Here is a 22,182-nt window from a genome sequence, read left to right on the forward strand (position 1 = left end):
TAAACATTTACCAGCACACAAATCACTATTCTTGTAGTCATTCACTCAGAAGGTATTTCTTAAGAACCTTGTAAGTATTAACACTGTGTAGAAAGAGGGCACACTGGGATAAACAAGAAGGACATGTCCCCTATTCTAATGAAACTGTGATTAACATCTCCACTTGAACCCCTTGGCTGTATTCCATAGTCCTAAATCCAACAATCTATTGGACTTCATCATTTGAATGTTTAATAATCATCTCAGAAGTCACGTGCTTCAAACTGAGTTCCCTACATTCCTCCAAAACTTACTCACCCTACAGTCTTGAGGTCAGAACTCTTGGAAGTATTCTCAGGTCATCTCTTCTTTCATACTCTGTGTCTAATCAATTAGCAAATCTAACCACTTTTACTTTAAATATATATATGGAATCTAATCACTCCTTAAGATGTCTACTGTTTCCTCCCTGCTGCTGCTGCTGCTGCTAAGTCGCTTCAGTCGTGTCCAACTCTGTGCGACCCCATAGACAGCAGCCAACCAGGCTCGGCCGTTCCTGGGATTCTCCAGGCAAGAACACTGGAGTGGGATGCCATTTCCTTCTCCAATGCATGAAAGTGAAAAGTGAAAGTGAAATCACTCAGTCGTGTCCGACCCCCCTCGACCCATGGACCTCAGCCCACCAGGCTCCCCCCATCCATGGGATTTTCCAGGCAAGAGTACTGGAGTGGGGTGCCATTGTCCAAGTCAATCCTGTTTCTCACCTAAGAGTTTTCTCAGAGGATGAGATGGTTGGATGGCATCGCCAACTTGATGGACATGAGTTTGAGCAAGCTCTGGAAATTGGTGATAAACAGGGAAGCCTGGCCTGCTGCAGTCCACAGGATCGCAAAGAATTGGACACGACTAAGCGACTGAATTGAACTGAACAGTTTTTTCTATCCCTGCTCTTGTTTCCCTTTCTCAATGCAACTATCAAAGTGATCCTGTAATGAGTCAGATCATTTATCCCCTCTGCAAGTCCTCCAGTGGCTCCTCAGTTCTCTCAGGGTAGAAATCAAAGTCTTACAATGGTCTATAAGATTTTATAATAAGCAGTCCTTTGTTTCTCTCTGATCTTATCTCCTACTACTCACCATGTCACAGCTCTGCTCAACCATCTCTAGACTTCTCTGTTACATCAATATGCTAAGCATATTTCCGCCTCAGAATCTTATACTCTGTGTGAAACACTTCCTCCAGACAGCCACATTGTTCATTACCTGTACTACTTTGGACCTTGAGCACTCTTGTTTTAATTGCTTTAAATTTTTCTTTGTCACATGTATCTGTATCACCTCCTAAAATACTATATAATCAGCTCATCTCTATGAAGTAAATGAATAATAGGGTCTATGGTAAGTATGAGAACACATAGCAGGGGAAAGCACTAGAAGGCGATGGCACCCCACTCCAGTACTCTTGCCTGGAGAATCCCATGGACGGAGGAGCCTGGTAGGCTGCAGTCCATGGGGTCGATAAGAGTCGGACACGACTGAGCGACTTCACTTTCACTTTTCACTTTCATGCATTGGAGAAGGAAATGGAAACCCACTCCAGTGTTCTTGCCTGGAGAATTTCAGGGACGGCGGAGCCTGGTGGGCTGCGTCTGGTGGGGTCGCACAGAGTCAGACACGACTGAAGCGACTTAGCAGCAGCAGCAGCAGAGCAGAAAAACACAGAAATGTAGAAGCACTTTTTTTCACATGGTGATCACCTTTATTTGCGAAACACTGATTTTTTTTTTAATTGGGGTATAATTGCTTTACAATGTACAACATAGTGAATTAGCTATATGTATACATATATTGGCTGCTTCTTGTTCCTTCCTTCCACCCCAACCCCATCCTGGCCATCATCAAAAAATCTACAAACAATAAATGCTGGAGAAGGTGTAGAGAAAATGAAACCCTCTTGCACTGTTGGTGGGAATGTAAATTGATACTGTCACTGTGGAGAACAGTATGGAGGTTCCTTAAAAAAATAAAAATAGAACTATCATATGGCCCAGCAATCCCAGTACCGGGAATATATCTAGATACATTTTTAAAGTTATTTTACAAAAGTATAGAAAATTTCTCCTAGTAAATTTGCTATGAGTAGTTACTATTTAAATAAAAATGAAACATTTAAAATAACTATACAGCTTAATATGTAACTATCATATTAAACTGAATTATCTATAAAGAAAAAGATTAGATTTTCAAATGAGCAAAGGGAACAATTCTGAAGAAATTAAAATACAAATGGAGTGTTTATTCTGCATAAGTACTCTTAATCACAATTCAGAATTCTTAGATGAATAAACTTAACTGAATTTAAAAGATGTCACAGTACCATATATCAGAGTACCGTAGTTATTTTTTGTTTTGTTTTGTTTTGTTTTTTTAATTTAATTTTATTTTTAAACTTTACAATATTGTATTAGTTTTGCCAAATACCGAAATGAATCTGCCACAGGTATACCTGCGTTCCCCATCCTGAACCCTCCTCCCTCCTCCCTCCCCTACCCTCCCTCTGGGTCGTCCCAGTGCACCAGCCCCAAGCATCCAGTACCGAGCATCGAACCTGGACTGGCGACTCGTTTCATACATGATATTATACATGTTTCAATGCTATTCTCCCAAATCTCCCCACCCTCTCCATCTCCCACAGAGTCCATAAGACTGATCTATGCATCGGTGTCTCTTTTGCAGTCTCGTACACAGGGTTATTGTTACCATCTTTCTAAATTCCATATATATGCATTAGTATACTGTATTGGTGTTTTTCTTTCCGGCTTACTTCACTCTGTATAATAGGTTCCAGTTTCATCCATCTCATTAGAACTGATTCTAATGTATTCTTTTTAATGGCTGAGTAATACTCCATTGTGTATATGTACCACAGCTTTCTTATCCATTCATCTGCTGATGGGCATCTAGGTTGCTTCCATGTCCTGGCTATTATAAACAGTGCTGCAATGAACATTGGGGTACACGTGTCTCTTTCAATTCTGGTTTCCTCAGTGTGTATGCCCAGCAGTGGGATTGCTGGATCATAAGGCAGTTCTATTTCCAGTTTTTTAAGGAATCTCCACACTGTTCTCCATAGTGGCTGTACTAGTTTGCATTCCCACCAACAGTGTAAGAGAGTTCCTTTTTCTCCACACCCTCTCCAGCATTTATTGCTTGTAGACTTTTGGATCGCAGCCATTCTGACTGGTGTGAAATGGTACCTCATAGTGGTTTTGATTTGCATTTCTCTGATAATGAGTGATGTTGAGCATCTTTTCATGTGTTTGTTAGCCATCTGTATGTCTTCTTTGGAGAAATGTCTATTTAGTTCTTTGGCCCATTTTTTGATTGGGTCATTTATTTTTCTGGAGTTGAGCTGTAGGAGTTGCTTGTATATTTTTGGGATTAGTTGTTTGTCCGTTGCTTCATTTGCTATTATTTTCTCCCATTCTGAAGACTGCCTTTTCACCTTGCTAATAGTTTCCTTTGTTGTGCAGAAGCTTTTAAGTTTAATTAGGTCCCATTTGTTTATTTTTGCTTTTATTTCCAATATTCTGGGAGGTGGGTCATAGAGGATCCTGCTGTGATGTATGTCGGAGAGTGTTTTGCCTATGTTCTCCTCTAGGAGTTTTATAGTTTCTGGTCTTACGTTGAGATCTTTAATCCATTTTGAGTTTATTTTTGTGTAAGGTGTTAGAAAGTGTTCTAGTTTCATTCTTTTACAAGTGGTTGACCAGTTTTCCCAGCACCACTTGTTAAAGAGATTGTCTTTAATCCATTGTATATTCTTGCCTCCTTTGTCAAAGATAAGGTGTCCATAGGTGCGTGGATTTATCTCTGGGCTTTCTATTTTGTTCCATTGATCAATATTTCTGTCTTTGTGCCAGTACCATACTGTCTTGATAACTGTGGCTTTGTAATAGAGCCTGAAGTCAGGTAGGTTGATTCCTCCAGTTCCATTCTTCTTTCTCAAGATAGCTTTGGCTATTCGAGGTTTTTTTGTATTTCCATACAAATTGTGAAATTATTTGTTCTAGCTCTGTGAAGAATACTGTTGGTAGCTTGATAGGGATTGCATTGAATCTATAAATTGCTTTGGGTAGTATACTCATTTTCACTATATTGATTCTTCCAATCCATGAACATGGTATATTTCTCCATCTATTAGTGTCCTCTTTGATTTCTTTCACCAGTGTTTTATAGTTTTCTATATATAGGTCTTTAGTTTCTTTAGGTAGATATATTCCTAAGTATTTTATTCTTTCTGTTGTAATGGTGAATGGAATTGTTTCCTTAATTTCTCTTTCTGTTTTCTCATTATTAGTGTATAGGAATGCAAGGGATTTCTGTGTGTTGATTTTATATCCTGCAACTTTACTATAATCATTGACTAGTTCTAATAATTTTCTGGTGGAGTCTTTAGGGTTTTCTATGTAAAGGATCATGTCATCTGCAAACAGTGAGAGTTTTACTTCTTCTTTTCCAATTTGGATTCCTTTTATTTCTTTTTCTGCTCTGATTGCTGTGGCCAAAACTTCCAAAACTATGTTGAATAGTAATGGTGAAAGTGGGCACCCTTGTCTTGTTCCTGACTTTAGAGGAAATGCTTTCAATTTTTCACCATTGAGGATAATGTTTGCTGTGGGTTTGTCATATATAGCTTTTATTATGTTGAGGTATGTTCCTTCTATTCCTGCTTTCTGGAGAGTTTTTATCATAAATGGATGTTGAATTTTGTCAAAGACTTTCTCTGCATCTATTGAGATAATCATATGGTTTTTGTTTTTCAATTTGTTAATGAGTTAATGTGTTAATGTGTTAACAATGTGTAAACACAATGTTAATGTCTATAACATTGATTGATTTGCAGATATTGAAGAATCCTTACATCCCTGGGATAAAGCCCACTTGGTCATGGTGTATGATCTTTTTAATGTGTTGTTGGATTCTGATTGCTAGAATTTTGTTAAGGCTTTTTGCATCTATGTTTATCAGTGATATTGGCCTGTAGTTTTCTTTTTTTGTGGGATCTTTGTCAGGTTTTGGTATTAGGGTGATGGCAGCTTCATAGAATGAGTTTGGAAGTTTACCTTCCTCTGCAATTTTCTGGAAGAGTTTGAGCAGGATAGGTGTTAGCTCTTCTCTAAATTTTTGGTAGAATTCAGCTGTGAAGCCGTCTGGACCTGGGCTTTTGTTTGCTGGAAGATTTTTGATTACAGTTTCAATTTCCATGCTTGTGATGGGTCTGTTAAGATTTTCTATTTCTTCCTGGTCCAGTTTTGGAAAGTTGTACTTTTCTAAGAATTTGTCCATTTCTTCCACGTTGTCCATTTTATTGGCATATAATTGTTGATAGTAGTCTCTTATGATCCTTTGTATTTCTGTGTTGTCTGTTGTGATCTCTCCATTTTCATTTCTAATTTTATTGATTTAATTTTTCTCCCTTTGTTTCTTGATGAGTCTGGCTAATGGTTTGTCAATTTTATTTCTCCTTTCAAAGAACCAGCTTTTGGCTTTGTTGATTTTTGCTATGTTCTCTTTTGTTTCTTTTGCATTTATTTCTGCCCTAATTTTTAAGATTTCTTTCCTTCTACTAACCCTGGGGTTCTTCATTTCTTCCTTTTCTAGTTGCTTTACGTGTAGGGTTAGGTTATTTATTTGACTTTTTTCTTGTTTCTTTAGAAATGCCTGTATTGCTATGTACTTTCCCCTTAGGACTGCTTTTAAAGTGTCCCACAGGTTTTGAGTTGTTGTGTTTTCATTTTCATTAGTTTCTATGCAAATTTTGATTTCTTTTTTGATTTCTTCTGTGATTTGTTGGTTATTCAGCAGCGTGTTGTTCAGCCTCCATATGTTGGAATTTTTAATAGTTTTTCTTCTGTAATTGAGATCTAATCTTACTGCATTGTGGTCAGAAAAGATGCTTGGAATGATTTCTATTTTTTTGAATTTACCAAGGCTAGATTTATGGCCCAGGATGTGATCTATCCTGGAGAAGGTTCCATGTGCGCTTGAGAAAAAGGTGTAATTCATTGTTTTGGGATGAAATGTCCTATAGATATCAATTAGGTCTAACTGGTCTATTGTATCATTTAACGTTTGTGTTTCCTTGTTAATTTTCTGTTTAGTTGATCTATCCATAGGTGTGAGTGGGGTATTAAAGTCTCCCACTATTATTGTGTTATTGTTAATTTCTCCTTTCATACTTGTTAGCATTTGTCTTACATACTGCGGTGCTCCTGTGTTGGGTGCATATATATTTATAATTGTTATATCTTCTTCTTGGATTGATCCTTTGATCATTATGTAGTGACCATCTTTGTCTCTTTTCACAGCCTTTGTTTTAAAGTCTATTTTATCTGATATAAGTATTGCTACTCCTGCTTTCTTTTGGTCCCTATTTGCATGGAAAATCTTTTTCCAGCCCCTCACTTTCAGTCTGTATGTGTCCCCTGTTTTGAGGTGGGTCTCTTGTAGACAACATATGTAGGGGTCTTGTTTTTGTATCCATTCAGCCAGTCTTTGTCTTTTGGTTGGGGCATTCAACCCATTTACATTTAAGGTAATTACTGATAAGTATGATCCCGTTGCCATTTACTTTATTGTTTTGGGTTCGAGTTTATACACTGTTTTTGTGTTTCCTGTCTAGAGAATATCCTTTAGTATTTGTTGGAGAGCTGGTTTAGTGGTGCTGAATTCTCTCAGCTTTTGCTTGTCTGAGAAGCTTTTGATTTCTCCTTCATATTTGAATGAGATCCTTGCTGGGTACAATAATCTGGGCTGTAGGTTATTTTCTTTCATCACTTTAAGTATGTCTTGCCATTCCCTCCTGGCTTGAAGAGTTTCTATTGAAAGATCAGCTGTTATCCTAATGGGAATTCCCTTGTGTGTTATTTGTTGTTTTTCCCTTGCTGCTTTTAATATTTGTTCTTTGTGTTTGATCTTTGTTAATTTGATTAATATGTGTCTTGGGGTGTTTCGCCTTGGGTTTATCCTGTTTGGGACTCTCTGGGTTTCTTGGACTTGGATGATTATTTCCTTCCCCATTTTAGGGAAGTTTTCAACTATTATCTCCTCAAGTATTTTCTCATGGTCTTTCTTTTTGTCTTCTTCTTCTGGGACCCCTATGATTCGAATGTTGTAGCGTTTAATATTGTCCTGGAGGTCTCTGAGATTGTCCTCATTTCTTTTAATTCGTTTTTCTTTTTTCCTCTCTGATTCATTTATTTCTACCATTCTATCTTCTAATTCACTAATCCTATCTTCTGCCTCTGTTATTCTACTATTTGTTGCCTCCAGAGTGTTTTTAATTTCATTTATTGCATTATTCATTATATATTGACTCTCTTTTATTTCTTCTAGGTCCTTGTTAAACCTTTCTTGCATCTTCTCGATCTTAGTCTCCAAGCTATTTATCTGTGATTCCATTTTGATTTCAAGATTTTAGATCAATTTCACTATCATTATTCGGAATTCTTTATCAGGTAGATTCCCTATCTCTTCCTCTTTAGTTTGGTTTGGTGGGCTTTTATCCTGTTCCTTTATCTGCTGGGTATTCCTCTGTCTCTTCATCTTGTTTAAATTGCTGAGTTTGGGGTGTCCTTTCTGTATTCTGGCAGTTTGTGGAGTTCTCTTTATTGTGGCATTTCCTCGCTCTGTGTGGGTTTGTACAGGTGGCTTGTCAAGGTTTCTTGGTTAGGGAAGCTTGTGTCAGGGTTCTGGTGAGTGGAGCTGTATTTCTTCTCTCTTTTTTTCCCTCTGCTTCGTCTAGTTTCACTTCCTCCTAAGGAACTGCATGTGGAGGCGTTGCGCTGGACACTTCAGACCAGGGTTCCAAGTGGAAACGTCTGCACCCAACTCGGACAGCTCAGTTCAAGATGGTGGCGGACCTGGGCAGAGGCACTGGCCCAGGACCTGGAAGGATCTAAGCAGCACTCCCATAGAGCACTGCCAGTACCGTAGTTTTAAATCTTCAAACTAAAGGGATATATGAAGGCTATTTTCTCCATTAAGTTAACTACATGGTATAAAATAAATTCAAAACTTTTAAACGTCCTTCTTGTTTCATTAGCTTAAAATGTTTTACTCCAAAAATATAAATATTTTCAATATCTCTTCAACAAAAATTAACATAATCTAAATTTCATGTTGAGGGCTCTGATATTTCAGAAACAAAACTGTATAATAATATGTTTAAAATAATAGATTACTAATTTTTTCTACCTAAGAAATTACTGACAATCCCCATTGACTAGTCACAAAACCATTGCAGAGACTATCTTTAATGAAAATGAATGAAACAGGTCTCCTTAGAAACATATAAAAGGATACCATTTTAAAGTTTTAGCAGCTCAAAAATAGGACACATATGCCAAAGAACACACACATATGCAACAAATTCTATGCGTGCACAATTCTATACATGAACTTGCTTTACACGAATTTCAATTAACGAAGATTATTTAGTTATATATCTATACATTTATTTGTAATATAGTAATATAACAGACATAATAGTTATATATATATATATATATATATATATATAAAAGAATACCAGTCCCCTCAAGAGCAAGCTCAAGTTTTTGTTACCATGTCATATCAACTGTATTTGCATAAAGTAAAGCTGTTAGCTTTTCAGTCCATGAATTGTTCCACAAATAACATATGCACTTCATAATCAGTGGTCAATCATATTCCTATTTTTCAAAATCTGTTACTGACTGGTCCCTGATTATCTGTTAGTTGCTTCCTGCACACACAGCAAAGCACATAGTTGCATTGCCTCGATGTCCTTCAGTGATAACCTCAAATGACATCTTAGAAAAATGGCTAATCAAAAGAAAGACTTGCCAACAAAGAAGAAGGTGTAGTGAAGAAATAAAAAGTATTAACACCAAAAGTGAAATTCAAGTTCAATATAGGTGAAGATAAAGAAGAATAGCTGCATATGTGAATGTTGACAGTCACTTAACAAGAGACTCAAAGTATGCAGCCAGGGGAAATTAGTAAAGGTGAATTTATCAACATAAATGAGGAAAATGATACTGACAAATGAGGAAGATGTCTGAGAGGAGGAGACACTGGCCAAAATCGTCATGTTAAAAAACAAAACAAAACCTCTCAGAGATATTTCAACGTTTTCCAAGTTCAAGAATAAAATGTTGAAGTCAATTCAAACTCACAAAGGTACAAAAAAAAAATATGCTGGCTCTGTATATGTTATACGAAAGAATAAGTAAACAATATTCAGATTCAGGACTTTTTTTTTCTAAGGGTTTATTTTAGAGAAAGTTTTGTTTAACAGCAAAAATGAAGAGAAGGTACAGAGACTTCCTATATATCTTCTGCCCATCCCCCTTATGCACAGCCTCCCTGTTATCAACATCTCCCACTAGACTGGTACATTTGTTAGCACTGATGAACCTATACGGACTCATCATAATCACCCAAACCCTGTCGTTTACATTAGGCTTTACTTTTGGTATTATACATTCAATGCATTTAGGCAAATGTATAATGACGTGTATCTACCATTATGGTCTCCTCCAGAGTATTTTCAGGACCCTGAAAATTCTCTGTCCTTTACCTATTCAACCCTATTTCCCTGAATCCCTAGCAAATACTGATCTTCTTCTTGTGTCCATAGTTTCATCTTTTCTGTAATCATACAGTTGGAATCAGTGTGTAGCCTCTTTCAGATTGCGTCTTTCACTTACCAATTATGGATTAAATGTTGTTAATGCTTTTTCATGGCTTGATATAGAATTCTTTTTAACAGTGAATGATATTTCATTATCTGATGCACCATAGTTTGTTTATTCATTCATCTAATGAAAGACATCTTCGGTGCTTCCAAGTTTTTGGCAATTATGAATGAAACTGTGATAAACATCCATGTGCAGGGTTTTTTGTGGGGGGTGACACTGCTGTGGGGGGAGCTGTTGTGGGACATAAGTCTTCAACTCCATTTAGTAAATATCATGGAGCACAATTGTTGGATTTTATGGTAAGAGTATGTTTGGCTTTTTAAGAAGCAACCAAACTATCTTCCAAGATGGCTGTACCATTTTGCATTCCCACTAGCAATGTATGAGAGTTTCTGTTGCTTCACATCCTTTCCAGCATCTGGTGGTGTGGGTTTTCGCCATTCTAACTGATGTCTACTGGTATCTCATTGTTGTTCTCATTTGTATTACCTGATGATGTATGATGCGGAGCATATTTTTGTATGCTTATTTGCCATCTGTATATCTTCTTTGCTGAGGTGTCTGTTAAGGTTTTCAGAACCTTATATATAAGTTAGCTCAGAGATTCTTTCTTCAGCCATGCTCAGCCTACTAATTTTGTTTCTTTCTTTCTTAGGATTTCTGTCTCTCCACTTGCATTGCCCAGTAATTCTTACATGCTATCTACTTTATTATTAGAGCCCTTAGGATATTAATCCAATTGTTTTAAATTCCCAGTATGATAATTCCAACATCCCTTCTATGACTGGTTCTGAAGATTGCTTGATCTCTTCAGTTTTTCTGTGTGTCTTTTGGCATGCCTTGTACATTTTTTTTTTTTTTTGATAGCTACTGTCCTCACACTATTTATTGAAAAAAATACTATTTATCCCATTAAATTGCCTTGGATGTATATGTGCCAAGAGTCAATTGAACACAAATGTGTTTGTTTCTAGACTCTTGATATTTTTGATTTATTGATCTACATGACTATTTTTATGCCAGTACTACACTATCTTGATTACTGTAGCCCTCTAGTAAGTTTTGAAGTACAGAAAGTATAAGTACTTCAACTTTTTATTTTTCAAAATTTTTGACTATTCTAAAAGAACTGTACTTCCAAATTACTTTTAGGGTAAATTTTTAAAATTCTGGAATTAGAGTAAGAATTTTTATAAGGATTGTCTTAAGCCTTTCAATGAATTTGGAAAGCATTATCAGTTCAACAATATTGAGTCTTCCAATCCATGGACATGGACTTCTACTTATGAGGTCTTCTTTAATTCCTTTCAGCAATGATTTACAGTTTTCAATATACAGGTATCAATTATTTTTTTTACATTTCTTCCTATATTTATTAAATTTTACTAAATGTTACTTTTTTGTGCTACTGAATACGATTTTTTGAAGTTCATTTTCAGATTGTTCATAACTAGTATCAGTTCAGTTCAGTCGCTCAGCCGTGTCTGACTCTTTGCGACCCAAAAGACTATACCACACCAGGCTTCCCTGTCCATCACCAACTCCTGGAGCTTGCTCAAACACATGTCGATCAAGTCAGTGATGCCATCCAACCACCTCATCCTCTGTCATCCCCTTCTCCTCCCACCTTCAATCTTTCCCAGCATCAGGATGTTTTCAAATGAGTCAGTTCTTCGCATCAGGTGGCCAAAGTATTGGAGCTTCAGCTTCAGCATCAGTCCTTCCAATGAATATTCAGGACTGATTTCCTTTAGGATGGATTGGATAGATCTCCTTGCAGTCCAATGGACTCTCAAGAGTCTTCTCCAACACCACAGTTCAAAAGCATCAATTCTTTGGCATTCAGCTTTCTTTATAGTCCAACTCTAACATTCATTCATGACTATTGGAAAAATCATGGTTTTGACTAGACGGACCTTTGTTGGCAAAGTAACGTCTCTGCTTTTTAATATGCTGTCTAGGTTGGTCATAACTTTTCTTCCAAGGAGCAAGTGTCTTTTAATTTCATGGCTGCAGTCACCATCTGCAGTGATTTTTGGAGCCCAAGAAGATAGTCTGTCACTGTTTCTACTGTTTCCCCATCTTATACCATGAAGAGATGGGACCAGATGCCATGATCTTCGTTTTTTGCATATTGAGTTTTAAGCCAGCTTTTTCACTCTCCTCTTTCACTTTCATCAAAAGGCTCTTTAGTTCCTCTTCAGTTTCTGCCACAAGGGTGGTGTCATCTGCATATCTGAGGTTATTGATATTTCTCCCAGCAATCTTGATTCCAGCCTGTGCTTCATCCAGCCCAGCATTTTGCATGATGTACTCTGCATAGAAGTTGAATAAACAGGGTGACGATATACAGCCCTGACATACTCCTTTCCCAATTTGGAACCAGTCCATTGTTCCATGTCCAGTTCTAACTGTTGCTTCTTGACCTGCATACAGATTTCTCAAGAGGCAAGGAAGGTGGTTTGGTATTCCCATCTCTTGAAGAATTTTCCAGTTTGTTGTGATCCACATAGTCAAAGGCTTTGGCATAGTCAATAAAGCAGAAGTAGATGTTTTTCTGGAACTCTCTTGCTTTTTCAGTGATCCAATGGATGTTGGCGATTTGATCCTTGGTTTTGCTGCCTTTTTTAAATCCAGCTTGAACATCTGAAAGTTCTTGGTTCAAGTACTATTGAAGCCTGGCTTGGAGAATTTTGAGAATTACTTTGCTAGTGTGTGAGATGAGTGCAATTGTACAGTAGTTTGAGCATTCTTTGGCATTGCCTTTCTTTGGGATTGGAATGAAAACTGACCTTTTCCAGTCCTGTGGCCACTGCTGAGTTTTCCCAATTTGCTGGCATATTGAGTGCAGCACTTTCACAGCATCATCTTTTAGGATTTGAAATAGCTCAGCTGGAATTCCATCACCTCCACTAGCTTTGCTCATAGTGATACTTCCTAAGGCCCACTTGACTTCAGACTCCAGGATGTCTGGCTCTAAGTGAGTGATCACACCCTCGTGGTTATCTGGGTCATTACGAATTTTTTTTTTTTTTGTATAGTTCTTCTGTGTATTCTTGCCTCCTCTTCTTAATATCTTCTGCTTCTGTTAGGTCCATACTATTTTTGTCCTTTATTATGCCCATTTTTCCATGAAAGATTCCCTTGATGTCCCTAATTTTCTTGAAGAGAGCTCTAGTTTTTCCCATTCTATTGTTTTCCTCTCTTTCTTTGCATAGATCACCGAGAAAGGCTTTCTTACCTCTCGTTGGTATTCTTTGGAACTCTGCATTCAGATGGGTATGTCTTTCCTTTTCTCCTTTGTCTCTTTTTAGCTTCTCTTCTTTTTTCAGCTATTTGTAAGGCTCCTCAGACAACCATTTTGCCTTTTTGTACTTCTTTTTCTTGGGATGGTCTTGATCACTGCCTCCTGTACAATGTCATGAACCTCTCTCCTAAGTTCTTCAGGCACCTGGTCTATCAAATCTAATCCTTTGAATCTATTTCTCACATCCACTGTATAATTGTAAGGGATTTGATTTAGGTCATACCTGAATGGGCCTGTGGCTTTCACTACTTTCTTCAATTTAAGTCTGCATTTGGCAATAAGGAGTTCATGATCTGAGCCACAGTCAGCTCCTGGTCTTGTTTTTGCTGACTGTATAGAGCTTCTCCATCTTTGGCTGCAAAGAATGTAATCAGTCTGATTTCGGTGTTGACCATCTGGTGATATCCATGTGTAGAGTCGTCTCTTGTGTTGTTGGAAGAGGGTGTTTGCTATGACCAGCGTGTTCTCTTGCAAAACTCTATTAGTCTTTGCCCTGCTTCATTTTGTACTCCAAGGCCAAACTTGCCTGTTACTCCAGGTATCTCTTGACTTCCTACTTTTGCATTCCAGTCCCCTATGATGGAAAGGACATCTTTGGTGCTAGTTCTAGGAAGTTTGTAGGTCATCATAGAACTGTTCAACTTCAGTTTCTTCAGGATTAGTGGTTGGGGAACAGAGTTAGATTACTGTGATACTGAATGGCTTGCCTTGGAAATGAACACATATCATTCTGTCATTTTTGAGATTGCACCCAAGTACTGCATTTAGGACTCTTTTTTTTGACTATGAGGGCTACTCCATTTCTTCTAAGCGATTCTTGCCCATAGTAATAGATGTAATTGTATTTCTATATACTAGTTATGTCTTGCACATATCTACTACTAGTGTGGGCAAGACATAACCAGTATATAGAAATACAGTTGATTTAACCTGTATCCTGTGACCATGCTAAATTTATTTATTAATTTTAATGGGTTTTGAGTTTTGTGGATTCCTTAGGATTTTCAATTGGAGTAGGCAATGGAAATATGGAAGATCATTTCATCTGCTAAGAAAAGCAGTATTACTTCTGCTAGTATTACTCCTGTCAGTAATAAACACAGTATTCCTGTTGAATCTGGATGCCTTTTCTTTCTTTCTTTGTAGCTGTTATTGTTGCTACTGTTTGCTATTATTTTCTTAGCTGATTTTTCTTTTTAATTATATATTCATAATACCTTATTAAGTTAATTTGAGTACAAATTTTTCAATGATAGAAAAACAATTTTTAAAATTACCTCCATTCATTCATTAATTTAGTCATATAATAAATATGTTGTTTAATTGCTAAGTTGTGTTAGAGTCTTGTGACCCAATGGACTGTGGCCCACTAGGCTTATTCTGTCCATGGGATTTCCCAGGCAAGAATATTGGAGTGGGTTTCCATTTCCTGCTCCAGGGATCTTCCCAATACAGGTATCAAATCTACATATTCTCCATTGGCAGGTGAGTGCTTGACCACTGAGCCACCAGGGAACCCCCAATAAATATGTTATGGGTGCCAAATATATGCAGTATTATCCCAGATGTTATGAATATATTTATAATCTAAGTATATATCCAAGAATGGGCTTCTCCAGTGGCTCAGAGGGAAAGAATCTGCCCGCAATGCAGTCAACATAGGAGACTTGGGTTCGACCTCTGGGTAAGGAAGATCCCCTGGAGGAGGGCGTGGGAAGCCACTCCAGTAATCCTGCCTGGAGAATCCTATGGACAGAAGAGCCTGGTGGGCTATAGTCCACAGGGTTGCAAGGAGTCGGACATGACTGAAAGGACTGAGCATGAGCATGATATCCAAGAGTATATTATTATTCTAGTTTCTTCAGTTCAGTTCAGTGGCTCAGTCAAGTCCAACTCTTTGCAACAGTTATCTATACTTCTTTTAAGTAAGCATTTACATCATCACAACTCAAATTACCTGAAGATGTATAAGTCCTTATGCTTGATTGACAACACTGTCTCTCTAATGTTAAAGATAACAGAGTGGAATTGCCACTGCTGCTGCTGCCAAGTCGCTTCAGTCGTGTCCGACTCTGTGAGATCCCATAGATGGCAGCCCATCAGGCTTCCCCGTCCCTGGGATTCTCCAGGCAAGAACACTGGAGTGGGTTGCCATTTCCTTCTCCAATGCATGAAAGTGAAAAGTGAAAGTGAAGTCACTCAGTCCTGTCCAACTCTTCACAAACGCATGGATTGCAGCCTACCAGGCTCCTCCGTCCATGGGATTTTCTAGGCAAAAGTACTGGAGTGGGGTGCCATTGCCTTCTCCGAGAATTGCCACAGGCCACTTCAAAAAGGAGTTTAAGATGGTATAGATGCATATTAAACAAAATTGAGGGAAGGAAATTAATTCCCACTGCACCCAAAGAACTTACAGAGTCTCCAAATATAACATTGAACCTTTCTATTTAATCACTGAACCACTGAGCATTAGTTGCCCTGACTTGAGGGTGCAAAGACCTTACTAGTCTCCATACAGGAAATTGCCTAAGGGAGAGATTTGAAAGAGAAATAACCCATAATGCACTACTCTGGTTAAATATTTTCTGTTGAAGAGCTAGGATAATATCAAAAGAAATTGTTTTAATCCTTAGGTCAGAATTTTGGCATGAACTTATTTTTCTTTCCACTCTATTCACAACTAGCTAAGAACCACATTAGATGTGTTATCTTTGCTTGGTTTTATCTCAAGCTTACCATAGCATCTTGCTTTTTAAGTTTCAAGTGTTAATTTAATTGTATTCAACATAATTTTAGCATGATTTGAGGGTCTACTGTGCCTGATATTATCTAAGTCTCCTTGTATACACTATGTTATTTAATGTCATTTTTACCACATAATTATACTCTACATTGTGTTTATTATTCCCATTTAGCAAAGTTAAGAACCCTAAGCGACTTAATGACTGAACAGCAACAAAGAAAGCTATTCCTTCTTAATTTAGGTTTGTTTTATTTGTTTAATGTTAATCCATGCTATATTTCAGTATGATACAGATTCTGTACCTGTGACTCCAGTCAGATATCCAGCAGTACAAATTAGCTTCACATTACACATATTGAACAAAAGACAGACGTTGAACGAGCAAGGAGGGGAGGGGCAGGGCCCAGGGGGAGAGGTAAAGAAAAGAAACAAAGAATTGAACATGCATGCAGGCTTTTCCATACCACCTTCAATGCTAACCTGCGTCAGAGGGAGAGTAAAAGTAGGCAAGAATGAGCAGCCATGGACTGTTGAACTGTTACCAGCACCATGCTTTTCAGCAACATTTCAGCAGAGTTTGAAACACAGCAAAACTATTACAACAAACTCCGCAAACAACCTTTTACCACCTCAAGTTAACATCCAATTAATTTTAAACACTGGTATAAAATTCAACTTAAACAATTAGAAAAAGGGGAAATGATACCACATAACCTCTATAGTGCAATTAACCTTTCTCTTAGATACGTGCATCAGGTAAAATTCTAATGGCTTTCGAATGAATGTAATTTCCATTCTAATGGTGATCTTGCCACGTCTGGCAGGAGACAACACAGTAATGCTGAAAAAGCCTCTATGCAGTCCTGTTAGTGTTCTTAACCTAAAAGCTGGAACTAGTAAAATCCACAGAAATTCACTCTTGCTTTTAAGAACTTTTGTACCGGGGTCCAGCCCCAGTTGGATCCAGGGATTCCCTCGGGAGGACGGTGTTGGTGATTAAAGGGATATCACAGCAGAGAGATCAGAGGCCTATAATAACTGGTTTACGTGGAAAATCAATAAAACCCGTGACACCAGGTTTGCCCTGAACACAGAGGCTGCAGGCGCCCTCTCGAATAGCGGAAGATGCCCCACCTTAGGCACCTTCTCCAGTGGGTCTTAGAAGCCCAGGCAAGTAAGTGGTCTCAGAGGACCCCCACGCTCCAATTATTTTGGCCTGAAAGAAGAACAGAAAAGAAAAGGAGAGAAAAGGAAGCAAGAACGACACAGGGAGACCAAGCCTGTTGAGCAAGGTCCACAACTTTATTTTCAAAAGGAGCTTTTATACCCTAAGTTATACATAGAAGATAATAGGGGATGCAGAGTCATGCAAGGTCAGCAGACCTTGAGCATTATTGAAACCAGGCTTTCTTTCTACAAACTTATCATAAACAAAGGCTTTAGGTGATTTACATCATCTTCTGGTCAGGAGACCTGCTAACATTCTTCTTCTGATAAGGGTTAATTAACCAGAAAAACTTATTTTCTCCTCAGGTGATTTTTCATAGAGTTTAGCGCCACTCCCTGAGCACACTAGATAGAGTTGCATTCCTATAGGGCAAAAGGTGCAGTGGGGGATAATCAAGGAAAGAATTTATTAGCTCAAAGGTCTAAGGTTATTAACATTAAAGTTACTACTTATATTTCTATATGCTAACTATATTAATCAATACACTCCCGGGGTACAGTGAGTGGGTAGGAGATATGGAAACTTGGCAGCAGGCATTGGTTCAACAAAGAAATCCTCTATTAGTTCTATTATAACCGTTTCTAACTCCCCAAGAGGCTCTGCATTGTTAGGATATCTTGAACTTCCTGTGCTTCTCATGGTTGGGAGGCTGCGAACAATCACATGCGTAGCTGTAAGAGTCCGGAAACCTGTTCAGGCAGGTTAGAAAGTTTTCTAAGGGATTTGAATTGGAACACACCCATTATACCCTGGAGACTTATTAACTAGAGCTCTAAGTTGATTTTCTTACAGAGAAAGGTGGTCGGGGATAGCCCCCGTAAATGTCAGAGGAGTTGGTGAAGGTCATGAAATAATAAAACAGACAGATTCTGGTTTTGGGGTAGACACTCAGGCAGGTCCAGGGGGGCGGGGGCCTCGAACTCTGACTCGCCTTGCCCATCAGAGCTCTCCCACATGACCTTGTCATGGGTGGGGACTCCCATGCTGGCTCCCGGCACTTTTGAAAACTGTTAAAAAAAAAAAAAAGAAAGAAAGAAAGAAAGAAAGAAAACCAACAGGGCAGGAACCTAAATTCTAAGACCAAATGTAAAAGTCAGATTTGGTGGTTCTCAGTGACAATGGGGGAATTCCAAGAGGGGTAGGATGGGAAGGTCTAGGGTGGTCAGAGATGGTTTCTCTTGTTGACTTTTATGTCTCACAGATTTTCATCTTCCACATCCTGCAGTGCTTCCTTATTCTGAAGTACATAGTGTCAGATTATCACGTAGTAACTGCATGATAAATGTAGAGTCCTTATAGCTTTCTTCACTCAGCATGTCCAGTTCTGCAATTACATCATCAAAAGCTGCTTTTGCCAACCTGCAGGCACAGTCAGGGGAATTAAGAATATCATAGTAGAATACAGAAAAATTGAGAGCAAGACCTAAGCAAATGGGATGTTTTGGTGGAAGTTCTGTCATTGCAATATCACTAGCAGCTTTATAAGCCACTAGGCTGTTCTCTGCAGCCTCCTTCCTGTCATTTCCTGTGGCAAATTCAGCCTGACACCTGTGGTAGTCCCCTTTCATTTTATAATAGAAAACCTTGGACTCACCAGTGTTAGCTGCTGGAATGAGGTGTCCAGTACATCCAGATTGTCACAACAGATTAACTTTAGCTCAGTCTCAACCATTTGTTGATATTCCCGAATCATTTTTAGTTTGTCTTCTCCTCCCTTGTTTTCTTCTTTCTTCCTTTTTAAAATTGTGTACACTCTGAAGTTTTCATTTATAAACAATTATTCACTTATCTATCTGTCCAAATATTCAACAACTATTTGCAGTCACTATTCAACAATCAAGCTGACTACTATGGATAATTTGTTAGGTGCTAGAGAACACTGAAGAATAAATCACATCTCTGATGAGCTAAAATCAAAGTATGAGCATAATTCTGTTGCAGCACTGTAGACATAAAAATAAGCTCTGGATAGAGAGAGGAAAAGAGTCTGCAGTGTCGTTCTGTAATCAGAGTGGAAATTAAAGGATGGATAGAAGTTTTCCAGCCGTAGAACTTTAGAATAATGTATAAGCAAGAGAAAATCACTTCAGCAAGGAAACCAGCATGTGAAAAAACCTGAAATTACTATCTGAGCTGGATAATTTCCATTTTTAAATTCAGATCTACTCACTGTCTATTCCACTCTTTTTTCTGACCCTGCCTACCAGGCTGACTACTTCTATAGACTGACTATATCAATAGCATCCCTTGTTCTTTGGCCTCTTCTTGGCTTTACCTAATGTAGACCCCTGGCGGGCATGGCAGGAAGAACATAACTTCTGAGATATATGTACCACTCTTGCCTTTCAGTTTTGCTACAAATTGGCTAAGTCTCCAGCTGTACACATATTTCTTACCAAGTACTTCTTCCTAAGGCTTCATCTCTTCACTTCAGATTAGAGGGTCCTGAATTTACATACCAAAACAGTGTCTACTCTGGCCAGAAGCAAAGTGGAAAATAGTAAAATCTGTATTATTTCAGGTAAATAATACTTAATATAAGCAAGCAAACATTTGAAGGTTGTACTGTCTTTATACCCAAAAGTTTAAGTGTGTATAAGCATATAAAGATCCAGAAACAGAGCTTATAAAAAGGTTAACAAAAGGAAGAATTATACCATATACCAAGAACAATTACAAAATGGAAAGGCTTACTTACTGAAAGTAAGCAGTTATGTCAAATAATTCTATTTTGCAAAAGACATCTTTCTGATGAAAAAGACCCCTTGAATCATATCAGAAAAAGAAGTAAATGATAAAGGAAAGTGATCTAGTATTGCAGTGAAAAAGAAAACTAATAAAAGATGGCATTAAATGTGAGCTTCTGATGGATATAGGGACTTCCCTAGTGGTCCAATGATTAAGACCTTACCTTCCAACACAGGGGGTGCGGGTTCAATCCCTGGTCAGGGAGCTAAGTTACATGCCTTGCAGCCAAAAAAAAAAAAAAACCAAAGCATAAAACAGAAGCAATATTGTAACAAATTCAAAAAATACTTTAAAAGTCATCCACATCAAAAAAAAAAATCTTTTAAAAAAAGTGACTTTAAAACTTCCTTAGGTGATATGCTAAGCAGAAGAGTGAAGAATCCAATCATAGCTATTTTTTGGAAAACAAGTCATACTAAGGGGGCTCTAATATACTGAGAATCTGTTTGGTGAGGGAAGAATGGTAGTGAGCTCAAACAAACACCTAGAAAAGTCAAATGTGATCATATCAAAGATATATATTTATTAAAGGAATAATAAAGTACTGACAATCATTTGAGTAAAATTATATCCTGGATTTGATCATTTCTCCTTAAGGTCCAAAGTGTCTTTATTTGCAGACCCTAAGGATCCATTTTCTTCATGTCACTGTTGAATGAATTATTATTTCTAGAGAGAGTTGCAGAATAGGAAATATCGATGCCACAGTGAATTCCTAATCACCAATTTCTTCAGCAGTACCTATTAGGTACTGCTGAATAGGCAGTTCCACCTATTTTTTTGGCCAACTGGCTCTCCCTTTCTACAATATTTCAACATTTCTTTATCTTCCTCAGGCATTAATGTAATTCAGTCTCCAGTGGTAATACTCTGCCCCAAGCAGCAATCATCTCTCTCCCAAACAAAAACAGTAACGAGGTAACTTACTTCCCTGCTTCCATTCTTTCCCTCTTTCAATCCATTCTCCAGGCTAAAATCTGATTACTCTCCCTTCCTGATTGAATCACTTCAATTACTTTCGAGAGGACAAAATTCCATGACCTATACTACAACTTCATCTCAAATCACTTTCCCCCTTCACTTTCAGCATTTCAATTACTTTAGCCTGCAGTTCCTCAAGTGCACATGGTTCTCCCACCCTTACCTATCAAATTGTAACAAACCAGAGCAAACTGGGTGACTTACCAGAGATTTATTTCTCACATTTCTGGAAGCTAGAAGTCTGAAATCAAGGGGTTGGCAAGGGTCATGCTCCTCTGAGGCCTATGAGGAAATTCTGCCTGACCTTCCTAGCTTCTGGTGGATTGCTGGTGTCTTTGGCATTCCTTGGCTTGTAGACACATCACTCAATCCTCCATCTTCATCTGGCATTCTTTCTGTTTTTCTGTTTCCAGAATTCTCCTTTATACCTTATATTGAATTAGGGCCCATCCTGATGACCTTATTTTAATTTGATTACCTATATAAAACTATCTCCTCACAAGGTCACCTCCTATGATACTGGGTATTAGGACTTGAATGTATCTTTTATTAGGGGGACATAATTCAACCCATAAAATCACTCCAGATGGTGACTGCAGCCATGAAATTAAAAGATGCTTACTCCTTGGAAGGAAAGTTATGACCAACCTAAACAGCATATTACAAAGCAGAGACATTACCTTGCCAACAAATGTCCGTCTAGTCAAGGCTATGGTTTTTCCAGTAGTCATGTATGGATGTGAGAGTTGAAAAAGAAAAGAAAGAAAGCTGAGCACTGACGAACTGATGCTTTTGAAGTGTGGTGTTGGAAAAGACTCGTGAGAGTCCCTTGGACAGCAAGGAGATCCAACCAGTCCATCCTAAAGGAGATCAGTCCTGAGTGTTCATTGGAAGGACTGATGCTGAAGCTGAAACTCCAATACTTTGGCCACCTGATGCAAAGAGCTGACTCATTGGAAAAGACCCTGATGCTGGGAAAGATTGAAGGTGGGAGAAAGGGATGACAGAGGATGAGACGGTTGGATGGCATCACCGACTCAATGGACATGAGTTTGGGTAAACTCCGGGAGTTGGTGATGGACAGGGAGGCCTTGCGTGCTGCGGTCCGTGGGATCACAAAGAGTAGGACATGACTGAGCAATTGAACTGAACAGAACTGAAAAACCCACCATTTGCACAGGAATTTTCCACGTGTTGTTTGTTCTCCCAGAAATCTTTTTTACAACTCTCACCCTTCTGCTACCTTGCCTAGTCACCTTTTCAGATTTCAACCCAGAACTCTTTTCTCAGGGAGAACTGATTGATCATCTAAATGCTTTTTCCAGTAAATGCACTAAAACAGCCATAAACATTGCCTTTGTAACACTTATTATATTTGTAATTTTAAACTTATTCTTGAGATTATTTGATTAGTATCTGCCTACTTCACTCGACTGTGAGTTCTGCAAAGA

General features: G+C 38.2%; 1 protein-coding gene and 1 pseudogene across 1 annotated transcript in view; one reads left to right on the top strand and one right to left on the bottom strand.

The window, feature by feature from the left end:
- Positions 1-22,182, top strand: part of TACR3 (tachykinin receptor 3) — an 88,374-nt gene that overhangs the window by 11,037 nt on the left and 55,155 nt on the right. The gene's annotated exons all lie outside the window — the stretch shown is intronic.
- On the bottom strand, positions 18,056-21,121 carry LOC107132552 (14-3-3 protein epsilon-like; annotated as a pseudogene).

Source organism: Bos taurus, chromosome 6 (assembly GCF_002263795.3).
Source record: "Bos taurus isolate L1 Dominette 01449 registration number 42190680 breed Hereford chromosome 6, ARS-UCD2.0, whole genome shotgun sequence".
NCBI classification, from domain to species: domain Eukaryota; kingdom Metazoa; phylum Chordata; class Mammalia; order Artiodactyla; family Bovidae; genus Bos; species Bos taurus.